Genomic DNA, 8032 nt, shown 5'->3' with positions numbered 1-8032 from the left:
TTAGTACCTAGACTTTGGAGACAACCTCAGCATCTGCTTTGTGCTCAGTCGTGCCCAACTCTGTGACCCCATGGACTACAACCCGCCAGACTCCTCTGGCGATGGGATTTTCCAGACAAGACTACTCGAGTGGGTTGCCATTCCTTTCTCCAGGGGATCTTCCCCACCCAGGGGTCGAACCTGCATCTCCTGTGTCTCCTGCATTGCAGATGGATTCTTTACCCACTGAGCCATTAGGGAAGCCCTACATGGCAACAACCTACATGTTCATAATTAGAGGATCAATTTCCTAATTACAACAGAATACTGAACGGCTTCCACAGGTGAAACAGCATTGTTTACTGGTTAGGCACCATCTCCAACATGTATTTTCAAATAAATATGCAAAACAGTGACAGTGATACCATTTGTTTATATTAAACAAAAATAAACCCACAAACATGCATATTTCATACATCTAATTTATATGTACATATGATATATATGGGCTTCCCTGGTGGCTCAGAAGGTAAAGAATTCATCTCAATGTAGGAGACTCAGGTATATTTTTATTTTATATTTCTGTTAGTTTATCCAAAACACTGGCAACCCTGCTTACCTCTTATGAGTGAACTGGATGCCTGCAGGAGAGACGCAGGAAGGAAGCTTACTTTTCACTTGATCCTCTTGACTTATGTCATGTTCCCTAGATGCGGAAATAGGGATTCTTGAGTATGTGCTTTCAAGGAAAGGGCAGGGATCAAAAGCTAAGCAAGAGGGCTTTCCCTGGTGGTCCAGTGGTTAAGAATCTGCCTTGCAGGCCTTCCTTGGTGGTCCAGTGGCTAAGACTCCACGCTCCCAATGCAGAGGGCCTGGGTTTGATCCCTGGTCTGGGAACTAAGTCCCATATGCCGCAACTAAAGATTTACACACAGCAGCTAAGACCTGACACAGCCAAATAAATAAATAAAAATAAATGTTAAAAAAAAAAAAGAATCTGCCTTGCAATGCCAGGGAGGAACACAGAAAGATCCCACATACCATGGGGCAACTAAGCCCCTGTGCCAAAACTACTGAGCCCATGCTCCAGAGTCTGCAAGCTGCAACTTCTGAAGCCCATGCAATGTAGAGCCGGTGCTCCGCAACAAGAGAAGCCACTGCAGTGAGAAGCCTGTGTACCACAAGTAGAGTAGCCCTGGCTTGCCGCAATTAGAGAAAGCCCACTCATAGCAACGAGGATCCAACACGGCCAAACATAAAATAACTACGTAAACATTTTTTGAAAAGGTAAAAGAAAAAAAACGAAGAGAGAATGTGTCTTACCTGGAGTCTAGCTTCTGCCTGACACCTTGAGGAGCTCTGCAGTGTGAACTGTACCTTGAGACAGAAGGTCCAGGCTTTTGTATCCTTACCTGTCAGTCTTGGGCTGTGAGCTGCCTTCAGGAGGAGGGAGTATCCTCTCAGGAGAAGGGGCTTCTATTGGCTAAAGGTAAATCCAGCACGGATGCCAAAATTTAAACAGTAAAAGTTAGCCTTCAAAATACTTAGCAAGACTCCAGTTTTGGACAACGTTAGTCAATTTTTCCTCCAGTACTGGAACAGATTGGGTTTTTTTGGACAAGCACCATGTGAACTAGTTGGCTTGCATTTAGGTGACCTCCTGTTTGAAAAATCCACAACTTTAAACATTGGACTCGTTCTTTGACCAGAGTGCCCCGGACACAAAGAGGAAGTGAGGGAAGAGTAGATTTTTATCTCCTTTCCCGGCTCATCCCAGGACGAATGGTAAGGGGACCAAGCATATCATTTGTCTCTATCCTTTATTTTTCCATACCAAATATAGTTATAAACGTTGTGTATGGTGGTGTACAGAAAAAAATTTCCAGAAATTGGACAGAGGGCAAAAACATGATTAGGGGATCTTTTTTCCTGGCTGCAGGGCATGTGGGATCTTAGTTCGCCGGCCAGGGACCAAACCTGCACCTCCTGCAGTGGGAGGGAAGAGTCTCAGCCACTGGACCACCAAGGAAGCCCCCACATTAGAGCATTTTCTCATTAACTCTCCTGAGGTCATGTCTCTCAGAAAGTGTAACTTTGTTTGGCTAGCAACTGATTAGGGCCTGGATATCTCACAACACTGTAAAGTTAGATGTTAACTTGCAAAAACTGATTCAGTTCAGTTCAGTTCAGTTCAGTCGCTCAGTCATGTCCGACTCTTTGCAACCCCACAGACTGTAGCCTACCAGGCTCCTCTGTCCACGGGATTCTCCCAGCAAGAATACTGGAGTGGGGTGCCTTTCCCGATCTTTCTGACCCAAGAGATGTCTCTTGCGACTCCTGCATGGCAGGTGGGTTCTTTACCACTAGTGCCACCTGGGAAGCCCCCCAGGTTCTCATATTTTAATTCAACTATTTTCTCTGTCTTCTGGTTCCTTCATTAATGAGTTAAATAAAACTCTGACATGTGCTATTTATATGAGGATCATGCTTTGTAAATAATTTGAGAAAACATTTTTTTAATGTAAATTTAAAATTTAGTGTAAATTAATCTAGTATAAAATTATATGGTTAAATACACATACAATGTAGCTTGTTGTGAAAAACTGCATTGAGTGACAGTGGAATAATACATTGAATCCCAGTGGAATAAAATGCTACCAGATTCATTATACACTATCTTCTCTCTTGAGTGCAGGATTGTATATGTGTTTAAATCTGGGTTTTTGACTATTAGCCTGGCTGCTAAAGGACTTGACATACTGACGTAGGTGATTCTTTGAAAAATGGCTTCACCAGGAAAGAGAATAAAATTAAAAAATATTCATATATTTTTCCTGGTGCATTTTCTTTTGAAATATCCTTGGGAGAGCTCTGGGACTAGGGTTGCCATATTTAGCAAGTAAAAATACAAGACATTTAGTTAAATTTGAACTTCAGATAAACAAGTAATAATTTTTAAACATATCCCAAATTTTGCAAGCATTTTATTTGAAGAGCAGAGCCTAGAGCATCTCAAAGTTCAGAGGATGTAAGAAGCACATGGTGCACATCTCAAGGAAACCAAAATTGAAAGAGACACGTGTACCCCAATGTCCATTGCAGCACTACTTACAATAGCTAGGACACGGAAGCAACCTAGATGTCCATCGGCAGATGAATGGATAAGGAAGTTGTGTTACATATACACAATGGAATGTTATTCAGCTATAAAGAGGCTGAGTTCTAATGAGTTGTTTGAAACTGGAGCCTATTATACAGAGTGAAGTCAGTCAGAAAGAGAAACACAAATACGGTATATTAATGCATGTATATGGAATTTAGAATGACAGTCACGACGATCCTACATGCAGGGCAGCAAAGGACACACAGATGTAAAGAACAGACTTTGGACTCACTGGGAGAAGGCGAGGGTGGGATGATTTGAGAGAATAGCATCGAAACATGCACATTACCATATGTAAAATAGATGATCAGTGCAAGTTCAAACGCATGAAGCGGGGCACCCAAAACCGGTGCTCTGGGACAATCCAGAGGGATAGGGTGGGGAGGGAGGGGGAAGGGGGGAGGGGGAGGGGGGAGGGGGAGGGGGGAGGGGGTCCAGGATGGGGGGGACACGTGTATACTTGTGGCCAATTCATGTTGATGTATGGCAAAAATCATCACAACATTGTAATTGTCCTCCAATCAAAATATATTAATTAATTGGAAAAAGCAGAAGCACACGGGGGAAGCAAGTGGTTGCCAGTAGCGCCAGGAATGCAAAGGATCATGGGTAACGTTTGAGTCCTGCGCTGGGGCATCCCAAAGGCCAAGCCCAGCAAGTAGAATCCTGTTGTCAATTCCAGGAAGTGAAAGTTGAATCCTTGGGTCAGGAGCTTGGTGGCCCTGTAGTAGGGCAAGCGGCTAGAGTCAGGAATGGGGCCAATCAGGAGAACTGACAAAGCTGCTCAGAAGAGTAATGTGTTAGAGAGCGGTTTTATCACCCAAGGACTCTCGAGAGTGATCCAGATGAGTGAGTTGATTAGCCATGTTTTAAAACTCAGACTCAAAGAGAACATTTTTTAAAAAATTATTTATTTGGTGGTGCTGAGTCTTAGTTGCGTCATCAGGGATCTTTAGCTGCGGCTTATGAACTCTCTTAGCTGTGACGTGTGGAATCTAGTTCCCTGAAAGTGAAAGTGAAGTCGCTCAGTCGTGTCCGACTCTTTGCGACCCCGTGGACTGTAGCCTAACAGGCTCTTCTGTCCATGGGATTTTCCAGGCAATAGTACTGGAGTGGATAGCCATTTCCTTCTCCGGGAGATCTTCCCAACCCAGGGATTGAATCCGGGTCTCCCGCATTGTAGACAGACGCTTTACCGTCTGAGCCACCAGGGAAGTCAAACCTGGGCTTTCTGCATTGGGAACTCAGAACCTTACACATTAGACCCCCAGGAAAGTCCCTATATATTTTTTTAAACATTTACTTATTTGATTCATTGGTTCTTAGTTGCCGCAGGCAGGATCTTCGTTGCATCATGTGGGATCTTTCATTGCGGCACACAAACTCTCTAGTTGTGGCTCTCGAACTCAGCGGTTACGGCACACAGGCTTAGTTGCCCTGTGGCGTGTGGGATCTTAGTTCCCCAATCAGGGACAGAACCCATGTCCCCTGCATTACAAGGCGGATTCCTGACTAGTGGACCAACAGAGAAGTCCCGTATTTAAAAAATTGTGGTATAATGTATATAACATAAAATTTATATGATGCCAACCATTTTTAAGCATACAACTCAGTAGCAATAAGTACATTCACAGTGTTGTACGACCACCACGAGTATCTATTTCCAGAACTTTTCCACCTTCCCAAATAGAAACTCTCTCTCAATAAACAAAAATTCCCCAGTCTCTGGTAACCTCTATTACACTTTCTGCCTCCATGAATTTGCTTATTCTAGGCATCTCGTACAAGAGGAAGAGTACAGGGTTTGTTCTTTTCTGTCTGGCTTATCTCACTAAGCATAATGTTCTCAAGTTTTATCCGTGTTGTAGCATATATTAGAATTTCATTTCTTTTTAAGGCTGAATGACATTCCATTGTATTTATACATACAGACCACATTTTGTTTATCCATAAAGAGGACATATATGTGTGGACATTTCATTTTTTTCAATTTTCCTGTAAACAGTATTCATTGCTACATAAAACAGCAATTCATTGGTATATTCAACAGCGATTCATTGCTACATACAAAAATCACTCCATAGTTAAGGGTATTAAAATAACAACTTGAGGGACTTCCCCAGTGGTCAAGACTCCACAGCAAGTTCCCTCTTTGGTCGGGGAAACTGAGATCCTGCATGCAATGTGGCCAAAAAAAAGAAAAAGATATTACTTTAAAATTGTGTTTTGTATTCCTCAAATTGATCTACAGAGTCAATGCAATCTCTATCAAAATTATAACTGCTTTTCTCTCGTTTTTTTTTTTTTTTTTCAGAAGTGGACAAGCTGATTCTAAAATCCATACGAAACTTCAAGGAACTGAGAACAGACAAAAGAACCTTAGAAAAGAAGAATAAAGTTGGAGGATTCACACTTCCCAATTTAAAAACTTACTGCAAAACGATAGTAGCCAAGACAGTGTGGTATTGGCATAAGGGCAGACACAGAGAACAAGAGAATAAAAACGAGATTCCAGAAATAAATATATCAATCACTGGTCGATTGAAATTTGACAAGAATGCCAAAACCATTCAAGGGAAGAAACAATAGCATTTTCAACAACTGGTGCTGAGACATCTGGACATCCACATGCAAAAGATTAAAGTTGGATCCCTATCTCACATCACATACAAAATTAATTCAAAATGGATCAAAGACCTAATGTAAAAGCTATAACAATAATACTCTCAGAAGAAAACAGTAGTAAATTTTCATGACCTCAGATTTAGCAATAGATTCACAAAAAGCATGAATAACAAAGGAAAAATAGATTTCACTGAAATTAAAACATTCTAGTGTTATGTTTCAAATGACATTACCAAGAAAGTGAAAAGACAGCCCACAGGATGGGAGAATGTATTTGCAGATCCTATGTCTAATTAGGGATTTATATCTACAATATATAAAGAACTCTTAAAACTCAATAATAAAGACATATAACCCAATTTTTAAAAAGAGCAATGAACCTAAATAGACATTTATCCAAAGAATATATATGTAAATGGCCAATAAGCACATATATTGATGACAATATAATTAGTCATCAATGAAATGCAAATCAAAACCACAAAATACCATGTCATACCCACTAGGATGGATATAATAAAAAAGTCAGAAAATAATATGTTGGTGACAGAAACTAGTCACAAAATATCACATATTTATGATGCCACTTATATAAAGTGTCCAGAATTTGGAAAATCTACAAAGACAAAAGAAAGATTATTGATTGTTTGGTCTAGGAAGGAAGGCTGGATGGGAGATCATAGCTAAAATGTACAGAGTTTCTTTTAGGGGTGATGAAAATGTTCTAAGATTAACTTTTATGATGCTTACAAATATCTGTAAATATACTAAAAACCATTGAATTATACACTTTAAATACACGAATATTATGGTATTTCAATTATGTATTCATAAAGCTCTTATTTTTAAAAGGTCATATGTTATGTGACTCCATGTATATGAAATGTCAAGATAGGTAAATCTATAGAGATGGAAAGTAGATTAATGTCTGCCAGAGATCAGGGGAAGAGGGAACCAGAAATAATTGTTAAAAAATATGGAATTTTGTTTTGAGGTGATTTAAGTATTTTGGAATTAAAGAGTAGGGATGGTTACACAAATCATGAATGTGTTCAAGACCACTGAGTTGTATTTTTTTTTAAGATTTTTTTTTTTGATGTGGACCATTTTTAAAGTGTTTATTGAATTCGTTACAATAAAGAAGTTTCTGTTTTATGTTTTGGTTTTTTGGCTACAAGGCATGCAGGATCTTAGCTCCTGGACTAGGGATCAAACCCTTATCCTCTGCAATGGAAGGCAAAGTCTTAACCACTGGACCACCAGGGAAGTCCCTAAACTTTAAAGTAGTGAATTTTGTGTCACAGAAATTTTAACTCAATAAAAAAATTGTAGCTTTTTTGGTTTGTCTGTTTTAGACACAGACAGACTAGTGATTGCATACACTTCTATTTAAAGTGCTAGTGGTAAAAAACCCGCCTGGCAATGCAGGAGACGCAAGAGACACAAGTTTGATTCCTGGGTCAGGAAGATCCCCTGGAGGAGGGCATGGCAACCCTCTCCAGTATTCTTGCCTGGAGAATACCATGGACAGAGGAGCCTGGTGGGCTACAGTCCATAGGGTCATGACTGACAAGTCTGACATGACTGAAGTGATTTAGCACACACACTATTTAAGATAAGCTCATTGAGTAATTGATCCGTTCACTAAATTGAAACATATTATCTCAAAAACTTTAAGTAAATCACTCTAGTTTTCTAACTTTCCACAGCTCTGACTTACACTGACTATAATTCACATTACTATGCATTCTTTAAATGACCATGCTTACTTATGGGAAGAATAAGAAACCCAAGAACTATTCTAGGTTCATGGTTTTAATTACTGTAATTACAAGAGTCTGATCAGAAAGTGAACAGGAACTAAAAAGCCTCTTGATGAAAGTGAAAGTGGAGAGTGAAAAAGTTGGCCTAAAGCTCAACATTCAGAAAATGAAGATCATGGCATCCGGTCCCATCACTTCATGGGAAATAGATGGGGAAACAGTGGAAACAGTGTCAGACTTTGTTTTTTTTGGGCTCCAAAATCACTGCAGATGGTGACTGCAGCCATGAAATTAAAAGACGCTTGCTCCTTGGAAGGAAAATTTATGACCAACCTAGATAGCATATTCAAAAGCAGAGACATTACTTTGCCAAAAAAAGTCCATCTAGTCAAGGCTATGGTTTTTCCAGTGGTCATGTATGGATGTGAGAGTTGGACTGTGAAGAAGGTTGAGTGCTGAAAAATTGATGCCTTTGAACTGTGGTGTTGGAGAAGACTCTTGA

General features: G+C 40.0%; 1 long non-coding RNA gene across 1 annotated transcript; it reads left to right on the top strand.

Moving 5' to 3' along the window:
* The first annotated feature begins 1106 nt into the window (after positions 1–1106).
* Positions 1107–5524, top strand: LOC113880900. Its single transcript, XR_003507867.1, has 2 exons — positions 1107–2327; positions 5457–5524. It is a non-coding gene; the product is annotated as an uncharacterized LOC113880900 (long non-coding RNA).
* The last annotated feature ends 2508 nt before the right edge of the window (positions 5525–8032 follow it).

Source organism: Bos indicus x Bos taurus, chromosome 22, assembly GCF_003369695.1.
Source record: "Bos indicus x Bos taurus breed Angus x Brahman F1 hybrid chromosome 22, Bos_hybrid_MaternalHap_v2.0, whole genome shotgun sequence".
NCBI classification, from domain to species: Eukaryota; Metazoa; Chordata; class Mammalia; order Artiodactyla; family Bovidae; genus Bos; species Bos indicus x Bos taurus.
Note: the sequence above shows the minus strand (reverse complement) of the source record. Positions and strands in the feature narration are given on the sequence as shown.